Source organism: Cervus elaphus, chromosome 1 (genome assembly GCF_910594005.1).
Source record: "Cervus elaphus chromosome 1, mCerEla1.1, whole genome shotgun sequence".
Taxonomy (NCBI): Eukaryota; Metazoa; Chordata; class Mammalia; order Artiodactyla; family Cervidae; genus Cervus; species Cervus elaphus.
Genome location: NC_057815.1, coordinates 59,690,619 through 59,713,274, shown reverse-complemented (window position 1 = coordinate 59,713,274; position 22,656 = coordinate 59,690,619). Strand labels below are relative to the sequence as shown.

At 38.3% G+C, this 22,656-nt stretch overlaps 1 pseudogene across 1 annotated transcript in view; it reads right to left on the bottom strand.

Moving 5' to 3' along the window:
- Positions 1-22,656, bottom strand: part of LOC122694957 — a 55,586-nt pseudogene that overhangs the window by 32,014 nt on the left and 916 nt on the right. The window contains exon 2 of the transcript XR_006341285.1: positions 11,041-11,110. The product of XR_006341285.1 is annotated as an interferon-induced very large GTPase 1-like (transcript). The remainder of the gene's footprint in view (positions 1-11,040; positions 11,111-22,656) is intronic.

Sequence of the window (22,656 nt, the reverse complement as noted above, 5' to 3'; positions counted from 1 at the left end):
TTTTTCCATCCTGTTCAAACATGTATATATCATAGACTATGTATCAGGTGTTCTGATGAAAATGGGGTTATAGGTATAAATAAGACATGGTCAGACAAGGTTCTCCATCAGTCTAGGAGGAAAGAAAATCTTGAGTAGTCTAGGAGAAGGGAGAAACAGCTTTAATAGGAGCTCCTCTAATCCTCACTAGAATAATTTTAGTTATTGATTCTCTAGAGAATGCATAAGGTTCATCCACCTTCTTTGAGCCTTGCTCTCTCTGTTCAGTTCCGTTCAGTTGTTCAGTCATGTCCAACTCTTTGTGACCCCATGGACTGCAGCATGCCAGGCTTCCCTGTCCATCACCATCACACCATCTCCCGGAGCTTGCTCAAACTCATGTCAATTGAGTCAGTGATGCGAACCAACCATCTCATGCTCTGTCGTCCCCTTCTCTTTCTGCCTTCAATCTTTCCCAGCGACAGGGTCTTTTCCAGTGGGTCAGTTCTTTGTTTCAGGTGGCCAAAGTATTGGAGTTTCAGCTTCAGCATCAGTCCTTCCAATGAATATTCAGGAATGATTTCCTTTAGGATGGACTGGTTGGATCTCCTTGCAGTCCAAGGGACTCTTAAAAGTCTTCTCTAACACCACAGTTCAAAAGCATCAATTCTTTGGCTCTCAGCTTTCTTTTAGTCCATATATCACATCCATACATGACTACTGGAAAAACCAGAGCTCTGAATAGATGGACCTTTGTTGACAAAATAATGTCTCTGCTTTTTAATAAGCTGTCTAGGTTGATCATAACTTTTCTTCCAAGAAGCAAATATCTTTTAATTTCATGGAGGCAGTCACCATCTGCAGTGATTTTGGAGTCCAAGAAAATAAAATCTTTCACTGTTTTCATTGTTTCCCCATCTATTTGCCATGAAGTGATGGGACCGAATGCCATGATCTTTATTTTTTCAATGCTGAGTTTTAAACCAGCTTTTTCACTCTCCTCTTTCACTTTCATCATTTCATCACTTCCTGAGTTCCTCTTTGCTTTCTGCCATAAGAGTGGTGTCATCTGCGTGTCTGAGGTTATTGATATTTCTCCCGGCAATCTTGATTCCAGCTTGTGCTTCATCCAGCCTGGCATTTTGCATGATGTACACTGCATACAAGTTAAATAAGCAGGGTGACGATATACAGCCTTAACGTACTCCTTTCCCGATGTGGAACCAGTCTGTTGTTTCATGTCCGGTTCTAACTGTTGCTTCATGACCTGCATATAGATTTTTCAGGAGGCAGATGAGGTGGTCTGGTATTCCCATCACTTTAAGAATTGTCCAAAGTTTGTTGTAATTCACACAAAGGCTTTAGTGTAGTCAATGATGCAGAAGTAGCTATTTTTCTGGAATTCTCTTGCATTTTCTATGATCCAACAGATGTATGCAATTTGATCTCTGGTTCCTCTGCCTTTTCTGAATCTAACTGGAACATCTGAAAGTCACAGTTCATGTACTGTAGAAACCTAGCTTGGGGATTTTAAGCTTTACTTTGCTAGCGTGTGAGTTGAGTGCAATTGTGCAGTAGTTTGAACATTCTTTGCCATTGCCCTTCTTTGGAATTGGAATGAAAACTGACCTTTTCCAGTCCTGTGGCCACTGCTGAGTTTTCCAAATTTGCTGGCATATTGAGTGCAGTACTTTCACAGCATCATCTTTCAGGATTTGAAATAGCTCAACTGGAATTCCATCACCTCTTCTAGCTTTTTTCATAGAGATGCTTCCTAAGGCCCACTTGACTTTGTACTCCAAGATGTCTGGCTCTAGGTGAGTGATCACACCATCATGGTTATCTGAGTCATGAAGATCTTTTGTGTATAATTCTTCTGCGTATTCTTACCAACTCTTCTTAATATCTTCTGCTTCTGTTAGGTCCATACCATTTCTGTCCTTTATTTTGCCCATATTTACATGAACTATTCCCTTGGTATCTTTAATTTTCTTGAATAGATCTCTAGTCTTTCCCATCCTATTGTTTTCCTCTATTTCTTTGTATTGATCACTGAGGAAAGGTTTTCCTATCTCTCCTTGCTATTTGGAACTCTGCATTTAAATGGGTATATCTTTCCTCTTCTCCTTTGCTTTTAGCTTTTCTTCTTTCCTCAGCTATTTGTAAGTCCTCCTGAGACAGCCATTTTGCCTTTTTGCATTTCCTTTTCTTGGGGATGGACTTGATCACTGTCTCCTGTACAGTGTCACAAACCTCTGTCAATAGCTCTTCAGACACTCTATCAGGTCTAATCCCTTGAATCTATTTGTCAGTTCCACTGTATAATCATAATGGATTTGATTTAGGTCATAACAGAATGGTCTAGTGGTTTCCCCTAATTTCTTCAATTGAAGTCTGAATTTGGCAATAAGGAGTTAATAATCTGAGCCACAGTCAGCACCCAGTCTTGTTATTGCTGGCTGTATAGAGCTTCTCCATCTTTGGCTGCAAAGAATATAATCAACCTGATTTCGGTATTGACCATCTCGTGATGTTCATGTGCAGTCTTCTCTTGTATTGTTGGAAGAGGATGTTTGCTATGACCAGTGCTTATTCTTGGCAAAACTCTGTTAGTATTTAGCCTGCTTCATTTTGCACTCTGAGGCCAAATTTGCCTGTTACTCCAGGTATCTCCTGACTTCCTACTTTTGCATTTCAGTCCCCTAAGATGAAAAGGACATCTTTTTTGGGTGTTAGGTCTAGAAGGTCTTGTGGGTCTTCATAGAACTGTTCAGTTTCAGCTTCTTCAGCATTACTGGTCGGGGCATAGACTTGGATTACTGTGATATGGAATGGTTTGCCTTGGAACAAAGAGAGATCATTCTTTCGTTTTTGAGATTTCCCCTAAGTAGTGCATTTCAGACTCTTGTTGACTATGAGGGATACTCCATTTCTTCTATCGGATTCTTGCCCACAGTAATAGATAGAATGGTCATCTGAATTAAATTCATGCATTCCAGTTCATTTTAGTTCACTGATTCCTAAAATGTTGATGTTCACTCTTGCCATCTCCTGCTTGACCACTTCTAATTTACCTTGATTCATGGACCTAAGATTCCAGGTTCCTATGCAATATTGCTCTTTACAGCACCAGACTTTACTTCTGTCTCCAGCACATCCACACCTGGGTGTTGTTTTTGCTTTGGCTCTGTCTCTTCATTCTTTCTGTAGTTATTTCTTCATTCTTCTCCAGTAGCCTATTGGGCACCTACCGACCTGGGGAGTTCATCTTTCAGTGTCACATCCTTTGCCTTTTCACACTGTTCATGGTGTTCTCAAAGCAAGAGTACTGAAGTGGTTTGCCATTCCCTTCTCCAGAGAATGCATATGGTTCATCCACCTTCTTTGAGCTTTGCTCTCTCACTTATCCTTTGTTTCATACTTTGCATCTGTCTTTATCCACTGGTTGTTTCATATTAGCGCCCAGACATGCTCAGGCGTTCCTATTCTAAATAAATGCAGGTTGGAGTTTGTTTCCTCTTTAAGTGCTCAGTCTCTTTATTCCTTTCACTATAATATTTCCCAAAACTTGAAACATTATCTTAGTTAGTGTGACTATGTGTGCTGTGCTGTGCTTAGTCGCTCAGTCGTGTCCGACTCTTTGCGACCCCATGGACTATAGTCCCCCTGGGTCCTCTGTCCATGGAATTCTCCAGGCAGTTCTCCAGTGGGTAGTCAGTTCCTTCTCCAGGGGATCTTCCCAACCCAGGGATCAAATCTGCTTCCTACACTGCAGGCGGATTCTTTACTCTCTGTGTCATCAAATATGAATGCGCATAGTCACTCCCGACTCTTTGTGACCCCATGGACTGTAGCCCACCAGGCTCCCTTGTCCCTGGGGATTCTCTAGGCAAGAATATTGGAGAAGGATTGCCATGCCCTCCTCCAGAGGATCTTCCCAACCCAGGGATTGAACCCAAGTCTCCCACACTGCAGGCAGATCTTTATCATCTGAGCCACCAGGGAAGCCCTCAAATATGAACATATGATGGCTAAATAAGCTAATGAACATTCAGTTTACCATTTTTTCATAAGTTTAGGTTGTGCCATATGACTTTTAATAACACAATCCTGTCCTTCAGTCTCTGGTTGCTAAGTTAAATAACATATTTTTGTACTCTACCTTCATCTTACTGATTATTAAGACCAATTATAAAGAAAGCCTTTTCTTCTTTCTTGTGTTTATCTAAGCTAGTTTAATACAGTAAATATTATAGACCAGAGTGAGCAAAAATAAGCCAAGGTTGTGCTGTGCTGTGCTTAGCCATTCAGTCATGTTCAACTCATTGTGACCCCATGGACTGTAGCCTGTCAGGCTCCTCTGTCCATGGGGATTCTCCAGGCAAAGAATACTGGCGTGGGTTGCCATGCCCTCCTCCAGGGGATCTTCCCAATCCAGGGATTAAACCAGGTCTTCCACATTGCAGGCAGATTCTTTACCATCTGAACCAGCAGGGAAGCCCAAATCAAGAATGCCACACATTTATTTCAGTGTTCACCAATACTGGTCTTTTGCCAGTAATGTTCTAGGTTCTATAGATTGCTTGCTGAAGAAGACGGTGATGTCCTTACTCACCGATGGTGAGGAGACAGATAATTCATACATAAATTGATATAATATAATACATAATAACAATATAATATTGATTATAATATCATTACAATGTTATAATAAATGTAATATTATTATAAGAAGAGGACTACTGATTATAAAGTTGGTTATCTTGTGTGTGTATGTGTGTGAGTGCCCCTGGGTGGAACATCACATGTATAAGCCCTATTCATCACCCAGCTGTCAAGGTGAGCCCCTCCTTTGCTTCTACCCATGGCTGTGGAGATGCTTTCAGCTTTATTTCTCTTTCTCTCATTTTCTAGAAACAATAGTTTTTCTTCTTTTCTGTTAATTCAGCAATGCCTTGGCAAGGATAGAAAACTTTTCTATCCTATAGAGAGAAAGGGATGTAAAAGAATTTTGAAGAAACTATGACCAATAAGTCATACTTTGATTAAATACATGAATCTACACATTCAAGAAGCTCAATGAACTTTAGGATGGAAAAACAAAAGATATCCACACTGAGACATGTTCTAATGAAACTTTTAAAGGTCAGAGACAAAGGAAGAACCTTGAAAGCAGCAAAAGAGAAATGAATGTCCTATTTAAGGGAGATTCATTACGAATAAGACTGGACATCTTAGCAGAAACCATGGAGGCCAGAAGGCAGTGAGATAACATATTTAAAGTACCTAAAGAAAGAGAAAGGCCATAACTCTATACCTGGCAAAACTGTCATTCAAAAATAAAGGAGACATTAAGACATTCCCAGATTAACAAATGCTGAGGGAATTCATCACTAGTAGATGTGTCTGTTTGTTCAGTTGCTGAGTTGTGTCCCAGTCTTTGTGATCCTGTGGACTGCTGCATGTCAGGATTCCTTGTCCTTGACTATTTCCTGGAGTTTGCTCAATTTCATGTTCATTGAGTTGGTGATGCTAGATGTGTTCTATAGGAAATGCTAAAAAGAGTCCTTCAGGTGGAAATGAGAGGACACTAGACAGTAAACTTGAAGCCACATGAAGAAATAACACAGGTAAAGGGGTATATAAACCAGTATTAGTGTATTTTTCATTTGTGACTCCTTTTTCTTGCCCAGTTTGATCAAAACACAATTCATAAAGTGATCATGATAAGCCTATGTTAAATGGGCACACAAAGTAGAAAGATGTAATTTGTGACACAGTAACGTAAAGGGGGAGGGATGGAGATATGTAGGATCAGAATTTTTACACACCTACGGAAGTTAATGATATTAATTCAAAATAGATTGTTACATGTTTGTGAGGTTAATTGTAAGCTCCAGCACAACCAATGCTAAAATAACTTTTAAATATGCAGAAAAATAAATTAGAAAGGAATCAAAATTATACACTACAAAAACACCAAACACAAAAGAAGGCAATCAATTGTGACACCGAGGAACAAACAAGATATGAAACATATGAAAGAAAAAGCAAAATTGCAGAAATAAATGTTTAATTATCAGTAATTATAAATAGATCAAACTCTTCTATTAGAACTCAAAATAGATTATAAAGCAAAATACTTTATATGCTGTCTAGAAAAGACTCATTTCATATCCAAGACAAATAGGTCAAAAGTGAAAGAATGGAAAAGGACATTCCAGGCAAATACTTACTAAAAGATAACTGAGATATCAGTCCTAAAATCAGATAAAATAGACTCAGTCAAAAATTGTTACAAGAGGCAAGGAGGAACACTAAATATTGATTAAAATGTGAACCCATCAGGAAGATATAAAGCTAGGAACCTAACAACAGAACTCTAAAACATAGGAAGCAAAAATTGGGAAGTGAAAGCAGAAAGACAGTTCTAAAATAATAGTTGGAGATTTCAATGCTGTACTTTCCACATGGAGAAACAATTAGAAGATCAGTAGCAAATAGGGGAGTTGAACAATACTCTAAACCAACTATATCTGACAGACATAAACAGACACTCTGTCCAACATCAGCTTAGTAGTGTTTCTGCTGAACAGATTTTCTCAAGAACTTTGTGGATCTTCTGTAAATGTCAGTGGGATTCACTCCTCTAGGCAAAACCCACATTTATAGATCTCTTCCAGACAAACCCTTCTAAGCCTTGCCCTCCTGCTGAAATAGTAGGAAACAGTACCCTTAAGCTTCCTAGAGGATTTCTAGTTTGGTTGATATCTGTGAGGCAAACCCTTGTCCTCTTTTTCGGGGAGGGTGTGGTTAAAATGAATTTTATTTATTTATTATTATTAATTGGAAGGTAATTGCTTTACAGTATTCTGTTGGTTTTGGACATACATCAGCATGAATCAGCCAAGTATACCTATGCCTCCTTCCTCTTGAACCTCCCTCCAACCTACCATCCCACCTTCTAGGTTGTCACAGAGCACTGGGTTGAGCTCCCTGCATCGGATAGCAAATTCCCACTGGCTATCTATTTTACGTATGGTAATGTGTATTTCCCTGTTACTCTGAATTCATCTCCACCTCTCCTTCCCCTACTGTGTCCACAAATCTGTTCTCTGTGTCTGTGTTTCCATTCAGTTCAGTACAGTTGCTCAGACGTGTCCGACTCTGCAGCCCCATGGACTGCAAACCGCCAGGCCTCCCCGTCCATCACAAACTCCCGGAGCTTACTCAAAATCATGTCAATTGAGTTGGTGATGCCATCCAACCATCTTATCCTCTGTTGTACCCTTCTCCTCCCCACTTCAATCTTTCCCAGCATCAGGGTCTTTTCCAATGTGCCAACACTTCGCATGAGGTGGCCGAAGAATTGGAGTTTCAGCTTCAGCATCAGTCCTTCTAATGAATATTCAGGACTGATTTCCTTTAGGATGGACTGGTTGGATCTCCTTGCAGTCCAAGGGACTCTCAAGAGTCTTCTCTAACACCACAGTTCAAAACATCAATTTTTCAGTGCTCAGCTTTCTTGATAATCAACTCTCACATCCATACATGACTACTAGAAAAACCATCTCTTTGACTAGATGGACCTTTGTTGGCACAGTAATGTCTCTGCTTTTTAATATGGTGTCTAAGTTGGTCATAACTTTTCTTCCAAGGAATAAGCTTCTTTTTTTTTTTTCATGGCTGCAGCCACCATCTGTAGTGATTTCGGAGCCCCCCAAAATAAAAGTCTGTCACTGTTTCCACTGTGTCCCCATCTATTTGCCATGAAGTGACAGGACCAGATGCCATGATGTTAGCTTCCTGAATGTTGAGTTTTAAGCCAACTTTTTCACTCTCCTCAACTTTTTCACTTTCATTAAGATGCTCTTTAGTTCTTCTTTGCTATCTGCCATAAGGGTGGTGTCATATGCATATCTGAGGTTATTGATATTTCTCCCGGCAATCTTGATTCCAGCTTGTGCTTCATCCAGCCTAGCATTTCACATGATGTACTCTGCATGTAAGTTAAATAAGGTGACAGTATATAGCCTTGACGTACTCCTTGGCCAATGTTGAACCAGTCCATTGTCAATGTCCATTTCTAACTGTTGCTTCTTGACCTGCATACAGGTTCCTGAGGAGGCAGGTCAGATGGTCTGGTATTCCCATCTCTTTGAGAATTTTCCACAGTTTGTTGTCATCCACACAGTCAAGGGCTTTGGCATAGTCAATAAAGCAGAAGTAGATGTTTTTCTGGGACTCTCTTGCTGTTGTTGATAATCCAACAGATGTTGGCGATTTGATCTCTGGTCCCTCTGCCTTTTCTAAAACCAGCTTGAACATCTGGAAGTCCACGGTTCATGTCCTGTTGAAGTCTAGCTTGGAGAATTTTGAGCAGTACTTTACTAGCATGTGAGATGAGTGCAATTGTGTGGTACTTTGACCATTCTTTGACACTACCTTTCTTTGGGATTGGAATGAAAACTGACCTTTTCCAGTCCTGTGGCCACAGCTGAGTTTTCCAAATTTGCTGGCATATTGAGTGCAGCACTTTCATAGAATCATCTTTTTGGATTGTTTCCATTGCTGCCCTGTAAATAGGTTCATCAATACTGTCTTTCTAGATTCCATATATATGTGTTAATATACCATATTTGTTTTTATCTTTCTGGCTTACTTCATTCTGTATAATAGGCTCTAAGTTCATCCACCTCATTAGAACTGGCTCAAGTACATTCCTTTTCATGGCTGAGTAATATTCTGTTGTGTATATATACCACAGCTTCTCTATCCATTCATCTGTCAGTAGACATCTAGTTTGCTTCCATGTCCTAGCCATTGTAAATAGTGGTATAGTGAGCATTGGGTATGGGTGTCTCTTTCAATTAGAGTTTTCTCAGGTTATGTATAGCCCACTAACAGGATTGGTGGGTCATATGGTAGTTTTATTTCTAGTTTTATATAGGAAACTTTATCCTTAAAATGATAGGAAAGCCTAGTTTTGTGCCTGATTCCTTCACCTTTTAATCTTTCTGAAGTTTTAGGGAAAAGTTGGACAATCATACTAAACAGAGATGAAGACTATGATCCTTAATTGTTACAGATGGTGAGAAATTTCAAAATTGAAAGGTCTTGATTTCTTTTTGTTTAACAGTTCTTTCCTCAATTTATCATTCTCCTGTCACATATTATCATAAACAGAAAAAAGAATTCAAGAGTCACTTTTAATACCTTACTTGGAAGTCCCCCTAAAAGTAAAACCAGCTTTGAAATATTTTCTTGAACATAACTCCAGGATATAGTTTTGCTACGTTTTTTATCACTTTGTAACAAGAATCTTCCTCCTTCTGTTTCTGATAACATGTTCCTCAATTTCTTCTGATTCTCACTGTGGCATCCTTAAAGATTAGATTTCTACCAACAGTCTGTTGAAAACATATAGGCTTTCTATGAAAGCTCTTCTAGTCTCTGCTCACTTGATTGAATTCAAAGCTATTTCCAAGTTTTTAGGTACCACTTCTAGGTATGAAAATCTGTATTATTTTTATACTGTTTCATAATGGATTGCCACAAACTTAGGATCTCAAAACACAGATATATCCCAGTGTCTGTCAGGAGTCTGGCATGACTTAGCTGGGTGCTGTACTTGAGGTTTTATAAGGCAGCACTCCAGGTGTTGACTGAGCTGTATTTTCATCTAGAGTTTCAGCTAGAAAAGCTGCTCTTAGCTTATACATATTGACAGAATTAATTTTCTTGTGATTTTAGCACTGTTCACAGTTCCTGGCCACATTATCTTTTCCACAGGCCTTTCTTCAACATGATAGCGTACTTCTGTAAGTCAGCAGGAGGGAAAATTATCTCTGAAGAAGGGCTGAGTCTCTCTTGATGGCCTTTTGCCTGATTAAGTTGAGCATATCCAGGATAAGCTTCCTTTTGGTTATAGCAAAACCAATTGGTTTGGGTTCTTAATTTTATCTGAAAATTTCTTCATCTGTGCTACATTCTATTGTTTAGCAGCAAAAGGAGGTCATTAGGTAGGCCTTGATCATGGAGCTGCCCTCATCTGCATGGCAAGTGGTAAAGTATGTGAATTCCTCAGTCCAGTGTTTGACATAGACTAGGAGATCAATAAATGTTAACACCTCCTATCTTTTGATTTTTCTAAAAGTCTCTGTTCGAACCACAGAGTCAGTGCCCAGAGGGATGTAGGACTCAATGAGGTAAACCCCACTGAAGGGGAAGAGGATCTGAAGGAGATTGCGCCACCTAGCCAAAGGAGAATCAGATTCTCTTACTTATAAGAGCATGCTTCACAGTTTAGGAAAATCTGGAGAGAGGAACTGTTAGTGGAGACTTGAAGACCTAAACCAGAGAACTTGGAAGGAATACATATGCAGATTAGGCTTCAGGGAATTTTTCAGTGCATCAAGGTAGAGTATAAAAGGGAATTAAGAGAAAAGAATAGCGTGGGGAGTGTATGCCATCCAAACAAGTAAGATGTCTGTTCTATGGAGATACATATAACCATCAAGATATCCTTTTAGTTGACCAAAGGGACTTAATGTTTAGGTGGCTTAGGATTATAAATGAGATGTTCTGTATATGGAATTCATTTAGTGTCTATAACTATTCCAGGTGGTAAAGACAAATTTTAAGAGATGATATTCATTTAAGATTGGCCTATGAACTAAAGTAACCTGAAAAGTGGCAAGTGTATCAGGGAAAACATCAAGAAAAGAGACAAAGGATGTTTGAATGGGATGAATACATTCCCAGGACTAGAGCATCCTATGGGACCGAGAATGAAAATGTAGGAAAAAGAGAAGCTCCCCAAGGTAGAAACAGGTTCCCGTCTCCAGGAGACCATGAAGACTGAAAGTAGAATGTCAGACCCACCACTCCAGGGAGAATAAATATAGGGTTTAATGATAATATGTCAAGTCCAATAAAGATTGGGAAGCTTACATACACTGGAGAATGAAAGGAAAGAACAAGACTTAAGGGTCTAAATTAAGGCCAAGGTATGTTTTTTGTTTGTTTGTTTGATTTTTACTTTAACTAGAAACTACATACCACAACTGCAGTCAGGAACGCTGATCCTGTAGGTTTTCTTTCAGAAGTGTCTTCCCATCTCCTGAAGCTTCTGCCATGAGATAATAGGCAATATTAGGAAATAGCAATTTGGAAATTTCCAATTATGAAATAATAGGAAATAGCAATATGGAAATCGCTGCAACATGGAAAATAACCTGAGTTTGATCCCTGGGTTTGGAAGACTTCTTGGAGAAGGGAATAGCAACCCACTCCAGTATTCTTGCCTGGAGAATTCCACGGGCAGAGGAGCCTGGTGGGCTACAGTCCCTGGGGTCACTAAGAGTCAGACACGAATAAGAGAGTAACACTTCCACTTCATTTTCATATGCTAAGCAAGGTAGAGAAATCATTGATAAAATCTTTCCAGCACCACGAAGAATGGGCAAAAAATCTACCTCTAGCCCAAAAGTCCTTCACTGTAGGCAAAAGCAAAGTAGGCAAGAATTAAAGAATCTTTTCTGCTCCTCATGCTTCTTCCTACTACACATATCTCTACTTCTCTATCATTGACACAACACCAGTATCAGCTCTGAGGCACACAAAGCTACACAGAATGACTCATTGACATTGGAAACTATCAGAACAAGTGCCTTATAAACATGTGCTCAAATATATACACTATTTTATATGTATTTTTCTTAGAGAATAAGTCAGTGAAAGACAAAACAGGATCTTCAGCAATGATATAGTTCTATGACTATTATTATTACTAGATCCTTGCTGGAACTGACAAACTTGATTTTTATGTGACTTCAAAAGATTTCTTCCCAGACACTCTAGTTGGAGGTAGAAAGGAGGGATCCTGGTATACAACTTAACTGTAAAACTGATTTACTCTTGAGGAAAATACTAGTGTGTTCTGGACCTACATAAACCTAGTAAAGGCCTCTGCATTCATTTTCAGCAGAGATCATTTTGTTAGGTTACAATTGATACCAAGGATTCAGTTTCTAGCAAGAATTAAATATATGGATTGATTTCCACATGACACTTTCTGTAGCCAATCTAAAATCTTACTTTTACCATGCTGCTTGGTGATCAAAGCCTGTGTCCATTGGGGTATAAACCAATGCTCTCAAATCACAGGCAGATCATCTCCTAATGTGGGGCTATATCCATAGTGTGCCAGTTCCCTTCAGGGAACGTAATCTTGAAAAATATCTTCTGACACATTCAACCCCTACCCAACACTCAGCACAGTTACTCATGCAGAATGAAGAATGACAGGAGCCTGACAGTGTAACAGGACAGACTCCCCAACTTTCCAGTGTCACAACAATATCTGTCCACATCTGAACCAGACTGTCCAGTGGAGACAATCATTGAGAAGTCTACCCTCCTCACTATGCGTCGTTGTCTGTGCTCTTGAACTGACAGCTCTGAGAATTCTAGGTCAGTAGGCACAGTCTTAAAGTCTTAGAAGGAAACAGCAGCTACAGCTACTGTCCTACATTTTCTGTTCCTTCTTAACCTATATGGAACTCAGTGACTATGGGATTTCAAACGCTGAAGAAGCCTTCTTTGGGTTACAATCTCCCACGTCTCCTAAAGGAAAGCATTTCCCCATTTTGAGACAAGAAAATAATAGAATTGCTAAAACATTAGCAGAAAAGACACACAACATCTCCATTAACTTTCAGTCTATACCAAAATGTTGAAAGTTATTTTCCATGTTGCAGGTCTCCTGCATTTCAGGCAGTTTTTTGACCATTTGAGTCACCAAGGAAGTGTTTAGTTTTGGTCCATTTGAGTGCCAAATTATAGCGATAGATTTAAAGAAAGCAGGAATCTATTCCAAAAAGGCAGAAATTGCAGCAAATTAATGCAAGTGTTAAGGATTGTAATGTCCTCACTCTTCTGACTGATTGAACTTGACTTGGTTTTAAGCCAATTTAAAGTTAAAAACATGAGTTAATCTTTCAAAGTAGTTGTCCTCAGACTTTATATTGCATAATGATTACCTGAGGACATCTTAAAAATGTGGATTCCCAGCCCCACTCACAGAGAATCTGACATGGAAGGTCTAGCTTATTGCTCAGGAACTATGGTTTTTATAAACACCTCAACGTTCATTTTACAATTGCTGCCACGTGGTAAATCACATTTTGAAAAACACTCTATTCTAAGATAACATTTTTTTAGTGGAGAAAATGTGGGAGTGTAAAAAATAAATTTGCCATTTCTGTTGGCCTGAACATGATGGTTTATCATTTGACTGTCTTTACTTCTTAGTTTCCAGTTGAGGTACTCTTTCTGTCTCAGTATTTGAATAAATACACATGAAAGTTAAACTACTGTGCTAGAATGCACAACTGAGTTAAATGTTTTAAGACTTTAACTTCAAAGGATAAAGAAATGGAAATGTGTGTGCAGAGCTATAAAGCTTTTTAAGGAGACAGATAGGCTAGATCCAGAAATGCTGCTGACATATGACTGAGTCTAATATGGTTAGAAAAATTACCTGAAATTTCGGCTAATTTCAGAAATTATCAAAGAAAAAAAATAGGATATTTCCCAGAACTGTAGTAGGCCTGATTGTCCATGTTGAAAATTTAGATCAAATGTTGTATGAAGTTAACAACAACAACAGAAACAATTTGTTTAATAGTCCTGGAAACACTCTCCAGTTCGTAGGATGGATAGTAAGGAGTGTGAATATTAAACAAATGAACAGTCTTGGTTATTTACAGATATCTTATTAATAAAAGCAGACAGATGTCAGAGATCCCATTAGCAGCATGGTATTGCTACATGTTATTAGCACTATTTTTAATATTCTTAAGGTATATGATTTGGATCCTAAGATTATCTGTCAACCAAATTTGTAAAGGAAAAGTCAAACTACTAGTTGAAATGATTTTTATTGTATAAGGTAAAAATTAAAACAGATATAATGTAAATTCTAGCTAGTTCATACAAGCAATGAATGCTTGAGAGGGTGTGGAGAAAAGGGAAAACCCTTGTACTGTTGGTGGGATTGTAAATTGATACAGCCATTGAGGAGAACAGTATAAATGTTCCTTAAAAAACTAAAAATAGAACTAAAATGTGACCCAGCAATCCCACTACTGGGCAATTTCCCTAAGAAAACCATATTTCAGAAAGACACATGCACCCCTGTGTTCATTGCAGCACCATTTACAGTAACCAGGATATGGAACCAACCTAAATGTCCATCAGCAGAGAAATGGATGAAGAAGGTGTGGTTCATACACACAATGGAATATTACTCAGTCATAAAAAGGAATGAAACTGGGTCATTTGTAGAGATGTGGATGGACCTAGAGACTGTTACACAGAGTGAATTAAGTCAAAATAAGAAAAACAAATATCATATATTAATGTATATATGTGGAATTTGAAAGAATTGCCATAGATGATCTTATTTATAAAGCAGAAATAGTGACACAGATGTAGAGAACAAATACATAGGTATCAAGGGGGAAAGGAGGATGGGATGAATTGGGAGGTTGGCACTGACATATACATACTCTGTATAAAATAGGTAACAAATGAGAGCCTACTGTATAGCACAGGAAACTGTACTCGGTGCTCTGTGGTAACCTAAATGGGGAGGAAGTCCAGAAAAGAGAGGACATATGTATTTGTATAGCTGATTCACTTTGCTGTGCAGTAGCAACTAACACAATATTATGAAGCAACTATACTTCAATAAAAACTACAAAATTCCAGTTAGCTCAATACAGGACAAGGTGGTATAGGTGAGGATACTATGTGTGTGTGTGTGTTTGGTGGTAATGAGAGTGAAAATGTACCAAGCTGGTAAAAATTTATTTTTGAATGTGACAGATAAGAATGAAAGTTAGTAATGACATAAAAGGGTGATTCCTTTCTCTCTATGTGTGTGCATGCTCATTGCATGTAGAACTTTTTGTGACCACATGGAATGTAGTCCCCAGGCTTCTCTGTCCATCATCCTAACTAATGAAATAATAAAATGAAATAAAGAAATATCAATTGGTATCACAAAAGTAGACAGGAAAAAATTCAAAGGGAAAAATAATGGGTACATGTAAATAAGTGACAGGAATAAGTCAAGTTTTTCATCCTTATGTATATGCCAGTAGAACTGTGTGTAAACATACATCAAGACATATCCACCAGAATGTTCATAGCACCACTATTCATAAAAGCAAAAAATTGGAAACAATCCTGATGTTTTTTCACAGTCTCATGGTAAATAGAAAGTGACATATTCATATAATAATAAAAACAATATCATAGTGATACACAACAATATGCGTATATCTCACAATTTTAAGTTTTGAAACAAGCCAAATACAAAAGAATACATATAATATGATTGCATATACAGAAAGATAAATACCTGCCAAAATGAATTTGTAATATCACAAGTCTGAGTAATGACTAGTGTAAACTGTTAGGAAGTAGAGAGATTAATGATAAGAAATAGCTAAGAGTATGAGAGAGTGTTCTGGAATATGGGCAGTGTTCTAATACTCCATCTGGGCATGCTTATGTGGTCAATTTGTGATACTTCATTAAAGTAGATACTGGTAGACTCTAATCTCATGGCATGATCTTCTCTATGGGTTGAGAGATCATTGGTCAGTGGAGCAAGGATCAAAGAGACCAGGAGAAAAGACCAAAGCAGTCTTTGTTCCATCCCAGGAGGACTGTCAAGTTAATCTGTGTTGCTCTTAATTAGGGTAAAGTCACAGGCACATGTTTTATGGTTATTGGGCTCAAATCTTTCTTAGTCACTTAAACAGAAAGCAGATAATCTCAGACTTTACATGGAAAAACCCCTGAGAACCTGTTTGTTATTTCCTGAGCTAAAAAGCCTGAAGTTGGTCGGTCTGAGAGAGATTTGAGGGTACAGTTGGACAGGACTAGCGAAAGACTTGTAGTTCTTTAGGGTAAGGGTCAGGCCACTGAGAAATGGAGATTTTCAGAGACTAGTAGGTAAACTTAGGCTTATGATTAAATGACTTGTCCCCTGTAAAAAAAGGAGAGCATAATTCTTTGTTTAATTTCCTGTTGTCGAAGAAAAACACAGATAAAGTTGTGTGTACATCTATATGACAGAAAAATGACATCAGATAACTTGTATGCAGAGATCTTCTCTGACATCCCCTAACTCAAACTTCCCTTTCTATTACACCTCAGGTTCTAACGAGGAAGACTGTGGAGAATAGGCCTCTCAGCCATATTTAGCCGAAATTCAGTAGAAGGGATATAGTTGATGACATAGATGTTATAAAAGTTTAGATAATTGTTCACTTTTCTAATCTATATTGATCTCTACCTTGTTAAAGTTCATGAATACTATTAATTCCAACTTGCAGAGATTGTCAAGAAGCTTTGAGCTATTCAAACTCAAGATGTCTTCTCTCAGAAATAGGAATTTTTGTGACTCTTTTGTCCTAAGTCAATTGTACATGCATATGTGGTTTGGGTGTGTATGTAAAAAAGAAAGAGGTCATTACATTGTCTCATTTTAAGGCTTATGTACAGCTACCAAGAACAAGATGGTAGTAATGAAGACAGATATAGGTCAATGGAAATGGAAGAGTATAGGGGATCTAGAAATACACTTATATATATACTCTACACTGATTTGCAAAGAGGAATGGAAAATCTATTCAACAAATGGTGCTGGGACAATTGGATATCCATGTGGAAAAAACATGATCATTGATGCTGCTTTATCCTACATCCAAAGTAGCTCATCACACCTCACCCAAAATAACTCAAAAGAGACCAAAACTTACATGTAAAAATTAACCTATTAAACTTCTGGATGAAAGAAGAGTGAAAATATTAACATTCCTGGTCTTGCAGTGGGCAAAAGTTTCTTAAGACACTAAAATCATGAGCCATAGCAAAACTGATCAATTAGACAATCAAAATGAAAAATTTGGCTCTCTGAAAATTGCTGCTGTTGTTGCTGCTAAGTCACTTCAGTTGTGTCCGACTCTGTGTGACCTAATAGACAGCAGCCCATGAGGCTCCCCCACCCCTGGGATTCTCCAGGCAAGAATACTGGAGTGGGTTGCCATTTCCTTCTCCAATGCATGAAAGTGGAAAGTGAAAGTGAAGTCGCTCAGTCGTGTCCGACTCCTGGTGACGCCATGGAATGAAGCCCACCAGGCCCCTCCATCCGTGGGATTTTCCAGGCAAGAGTACTGGAGTGGGTTGCCATTGCCTCCTCCAAAAATTACATTAAGACAATTAAAGGTCGAACTAGAGAATGGAAGAAGATATTTTCAATGAATATATCTGAAAAAATACTGGTATCCAAATTATATAAAGACTCTTACAGTTCAATAATATGTAAGATAATGTAGTAAGAACAGGGCAAAGTGTTTGAATAGCTGATTTCATAAAAGAAGATATTGAGTGGTCAGTAAGTGCATGAAAAGATGGTCAACATCATTAATCATTAGGGAAATTCATATTAAAACTGCAATGAGAAAACAGAACAAACTCATTAGAAAGGTTAAAATTAAGAAGACAGAGAATATCAAGTGTCAGAGAGGATGTAGAGCAGCTAGAACATGCCTCACTATTGGTAGTAACCATTCCAGGAACTTGTTAGGCACTTGTGAAACATGCACACACCATATGACTCAGATATTTCACTTCTAGATATCTATCCACGAGAATGAAAAATTTTTGTTCACACGATGATTTGTGTATAGATGTTCATAGGAGATTTTTGAATAATAACTAAAAACTGGAAATACTCAAAATGTCCATAAATAGGTAGATACTGGGTTGCCCAAAAAGTTCTTTTGAGTTTTTGTGTAACATCCCCTGAATGAACTTTCTGGCCAATCCAATAGCTAAACAAATATGCTATACAATAAAATACTGCTTAATAAAAGAAATGGATAACTACTCATACAAGCAACAACATGGTTGAATTGAAATTTTATTATGCTGTGTGAAAGAAGCCATCAACAAAAGAATACTTCTTGTATTATTCCACTTATATAAAATGCAAACTAATTTATAGTAAACCAAAGCATATCTGGTTGCCCAGGACTGGAATAGAGGGAAGAATAGACTGCAAAGGGACACTGTAAATTTTGGGGGATCATGAAAATATTTTATGTCTTGATCACGGGAACGGTTTCAAGGGTTTAGTGGTTTCAGCTTGGCAAAATTCATCAAAATATGTACCTTAAATGGATGCAATTTTTTGTGCATAAGTTATTTCTCATAATATTGATATAAAAATAAGAAAATAATTTTAAACTAGGATAGAGGAAGTCACATGATTCCATATTCTGTGGGACCTTTCAAGTGCAAGAACATAGGGCCCATTTAGGTGGGAGTGTATGCTTACACTCAGACATGACTTCCTTGAGACCATTATATATTCCCATATTCTAATTTGCTTTTAGACTAGTGAGGTTTCTGGGAGCATTCTAAAACCACATAGCAAGAGAAGATCTTTTCCCTTTCCTTGGTTTTTACATTTTTGTCTTCATGTACCTAGCGATTAGTAGCAAATGCCTTAGCTACAGTTGAAACATGAGGCATTGTCTTGAGGACAGAAAGAAACTGAACTGGGACCTGAACCAGGAGCAGCCAAGTGTGTAGAGGATGTTTTTGGATAACTGAGGAGACTGATGAAAAAAGGTGAATCCCTGGGATCCCAAGGGAATGTGAAACCAGCATGGGAACAGCCTAGGACTGAGTTATACTTCTTACCACCAGGTGAGACCCTTGAGGTAGAATATAAGTGCATCCCAGCTTGCACCCAGTTACTTGTTTAAACCTCTCTCTGCCTTTTGTTTTCTCAATGCATCTACTATGTTGCCATCTTCCCAGGGTCTCAGGCCCCAAAAGAGTCTAGTTTGACTCTTCTTCATTCTCTTCTTCACTTCCCACAATCAAACAACAATTATCATCTTCATAATTTTACATATAGTTTACACTTACTGGTCTAGTCCTAAGTGCCAGGCACTTTTTGAGACAATGGGTTACAGAGATAAATATGAAAAAGGCTGAGAAGTTTCTTTGAACGGATAGTCCAGAAGCATTGAGAGGGGTCTATGAATACAGGAAAGATTACATCAAAGAGAGCATTATTTGAGGCTCTTCTCACATTTGGTGACCTCCCTTTCCATTTCTACAGGGTGTAGAAGCTATGTGGTCAAACCTTCCTCATCTTCAAAGATTGTCACCTTCAAATTAAGACTCTATTATCCATTCTTGTGTTCTTCCCTCTGGTCCCCAAGGAAGAGGCATCCCTAACATCTTTGCAATACTAACTCTGTTCTTTAAATCCTGCTGTTACTCACCTCCCATTGGCCTTTTTCTTTTCTTTTTTCTTTACCTTAGGTCTATAATATTTTGGGTAATTTTACTTTTGTGGTTGCTTCACTTTGAATAAAAAAACATACATCTTCCCATTTTGTTTGAATATAGAGTGGATCTTGCCTCCTCCATAAGCTTTTCTTTATATTTCTTTTATTGTTAGATTTCTCAAAAAGGAATTTCAAGTTTAGCACTTCTGGCTCAGTAAATGTTGGTTGATGAAATAAATTGCTGAATGCATCCTATCCACTTATTATTATTTAGTTTCACTTCTGACCTCACCTTTTTCTAGAAAAAGTTCTCCTCAAGTCTGATATTCACATTCTAATTATCCAGTCCAGGGAGCCTTTCCAGCTTTCTATCCTGTTAAATCTGGGAGCTCCTCTTTGTTGACCATCTCTCCTCACTTGCACCCAGGATGATAATGTGCCTCTGAGTGAATGAGATCATACAAGTACCGCTGATTGGAAGTTTGGTAAAGAATTTTTAAATGTCAGCATCTCTTTCACACATATTTATTGAGGGCTTTCAGCATGCTGGGAAACGTCTTAGGTACTGAGTGTTGACTAATGAATAAGGCAGGTTAGATCCCTGCCTCTACAGTGTTTACCTCTACCTGAAGGAAGCAGACCATAAACTTCAAAATATTTGAAGAAAGAAAATAATTTCAGGTTAAGTGTTAGCAAAGAAACAATCAGATAATTGGATGGAGAGTAACCTGAGACTGCTTTTGATCCTGTAGTTAGAGAATACGTGTTCAAAGACTCTGCTGCTAATCGTGAGCTGCTTTAGGCTCTTTATGCAGCGTCTAGCCTTTACCAGTTATCAAATATCATGATTCACCAGTGACACCACTGGGTGTTTATCTAAAGGAAAAGAAAATACTAATTTGAAAAGATCCTCCCCATCCCTGACCAGGTTCATTCCAGCATTATTTACAATAACCAAAGTTGAAAGCAACAGAAATGTCCATTGATGGATGGATGGATAAAGAAAGTGTGCTACATTTCTAAATTTATTCAGAAAAAAAAAAAAAAAAGAGAGAAATCCTGCCATTTGTGACAACATGGTTTGACCTTGAGGGCATTATGTTAAGTAAAATGTCAGACAAAGATAAATGCCATATGATCTCACTTACATATGAAAGCTAAAACAAACATAACATAACCAAAAACAAGCTAAATGATACAGAGAAGAGATTGCTGGTTGCCAGAGTTTGGGGGAGAAGGACGGAAAATGCGTGAAGGAGGTACAAAGGCTGAAATTTCCAGTTATAAAAGGAATGAGTCCTGGGAATATTATGTGCAGCATGATGACTATAATTGATAATACAGTATTGTGATTTGAAAGTTGCTAAGAAGACCTTAAAATTTTTCATCATAAGGAAAATAAACTATAACTGTGTGGTGATGGATGTTTACACAGGCTTGCTGTGTGTTATCATTTTGCAATATATACACATATGGAATCATGTTGCACAGTTTAACTAATATTATATGTGAATTATATCTCAATAAAAAAGAAAAAGGTAACAACATGTTAGCTTATCTCTTAATCTCTACCTCCTATTGTAGATTTTACTGTTTCTGTAGCTCCTCTTGGACTTGGATTTACGGTGTTGAATGGCTTTTCCAGTTAGAAACTTATTTTGAATTGCTAACTCTGGCCCTTTGGGGGTATTATTCCATTTTGATGGGCAAATGGTGATGTAGGCACCTTTTATTTCTTGGAAGCCATTTTTTCCTACTTCTTCACCTAAATTATGTTCTTGTTAGTTACCTACTAAATGCCAGGCACTAGTTTGCGCTATTTGACTGCTCTGTATAAGCAGCTCTCGAATCCTTATCTCTATCCTTGTGTGGCCCACCTTTCAACGGTGCATCCTGAAATGCATAGGTAAGTCATTCACTTGTTTACAAAACTCGAAAAGTCCTCATTGGTTTATGATATGATCAAATTACTTGGCCCTAGCATTCAATCCCCCTCACAGTCTGGCAATAATCAGCCCAGTCCCCCACTTTTTTTCTTTGAAGTGAAGTGAAGTCGCTTAGTTGTGTCCAACTCTTTGTGACCCCATGGACTGTAGCCTAGTCCTGGAGTGGGTTGCCATTTCCTTCTCCAGGGGATCTTCCTGACCCAGGGATTGAACCCAGGTATCCAGCATTATAGGCAGACACTTAACCATCAGCCTTCTGTTATAATATTACTTCTCTTTTGTGGTTTGGTTTCCTGGCTGCAAGGCAGGTGGCATCTTAGCTCCCCCACTGGGGATCAAAACGCAAAAAGCAAAGTCTTAACCACTGGACTGCCAGGGAAGTCGTAACCCAATTCTTTTTACAACCACTCTTTTTCCTTTTCTGAACTTCTAGTTCACTTTCTTCCCTTAAAAGCTGTACTCTATCATCTTTCCTTGATCTCATAGTTTTTAACCCTGTATGTTGAGGTGGACCAGAATATGCCACCTCCAAATCTGTCACATTGACATGTGGATTGTTCTGAGCAGAAGGCAATTAAGACCCAGCAGACTCAGGAAAAGCCTTTTTACCTCTCTTTGAACTTCCTAAAAGAATTATATAGAGGGCCTGTACCAGAAAGTCTCGGAGAAGGAAATGATAACCCACTCCAGTATTCTTGCCTGGAGAACTCCATGGACAGAGGAGCCTGGTGGGCTACAGTCTGTGGGGTAGCAAAGAGTTGGAGCGACTGAGCAACTAACACTGTACCAGAAAGAGCTATTACCAGAGACAGCTTTTTTATCAGAAAGACATATTTGCACAGCATCTCAAACATTTGCTTACCAATCTTTTGCTCTTCCCATGTTAATTGTGTTCCTCCTCTTTGAAGCCCCAGACCCCTACTGCCTTCTCCTTAGCTGAAGATGGTTTATATACCTGAAATCCCAGGCCATCTTTGAGTCTTGGTGGGGATTCTGTAAGTATGTAATTAAACTTAACTTTGTCCTGTTAGTCTGTTTTCTATTAATTCAAATATTAGATCAGCAAAATATTATATTAGATGAGCATTTCCCAGGACACTATACTCGTAATCCAATTCTCCTTATTTGTGAAGCCTTCCTTTATTCTTCCAGGTCCAGTTAGTTTCCTTCTTCTCTGTATTTACCATAGAACCTCTTACTTACATGAGTCATAGTAAAGTTAAACTTTTCATGAGTCCTTTGCTCTTGAAAGCAGTGATGGTTAAAATAACTCCATGCAACCTTTTGTGTTTTGAGAATTAACTTACTGCAAAGAGACACCTTTTTGCATACGACTTAGGTAAGAC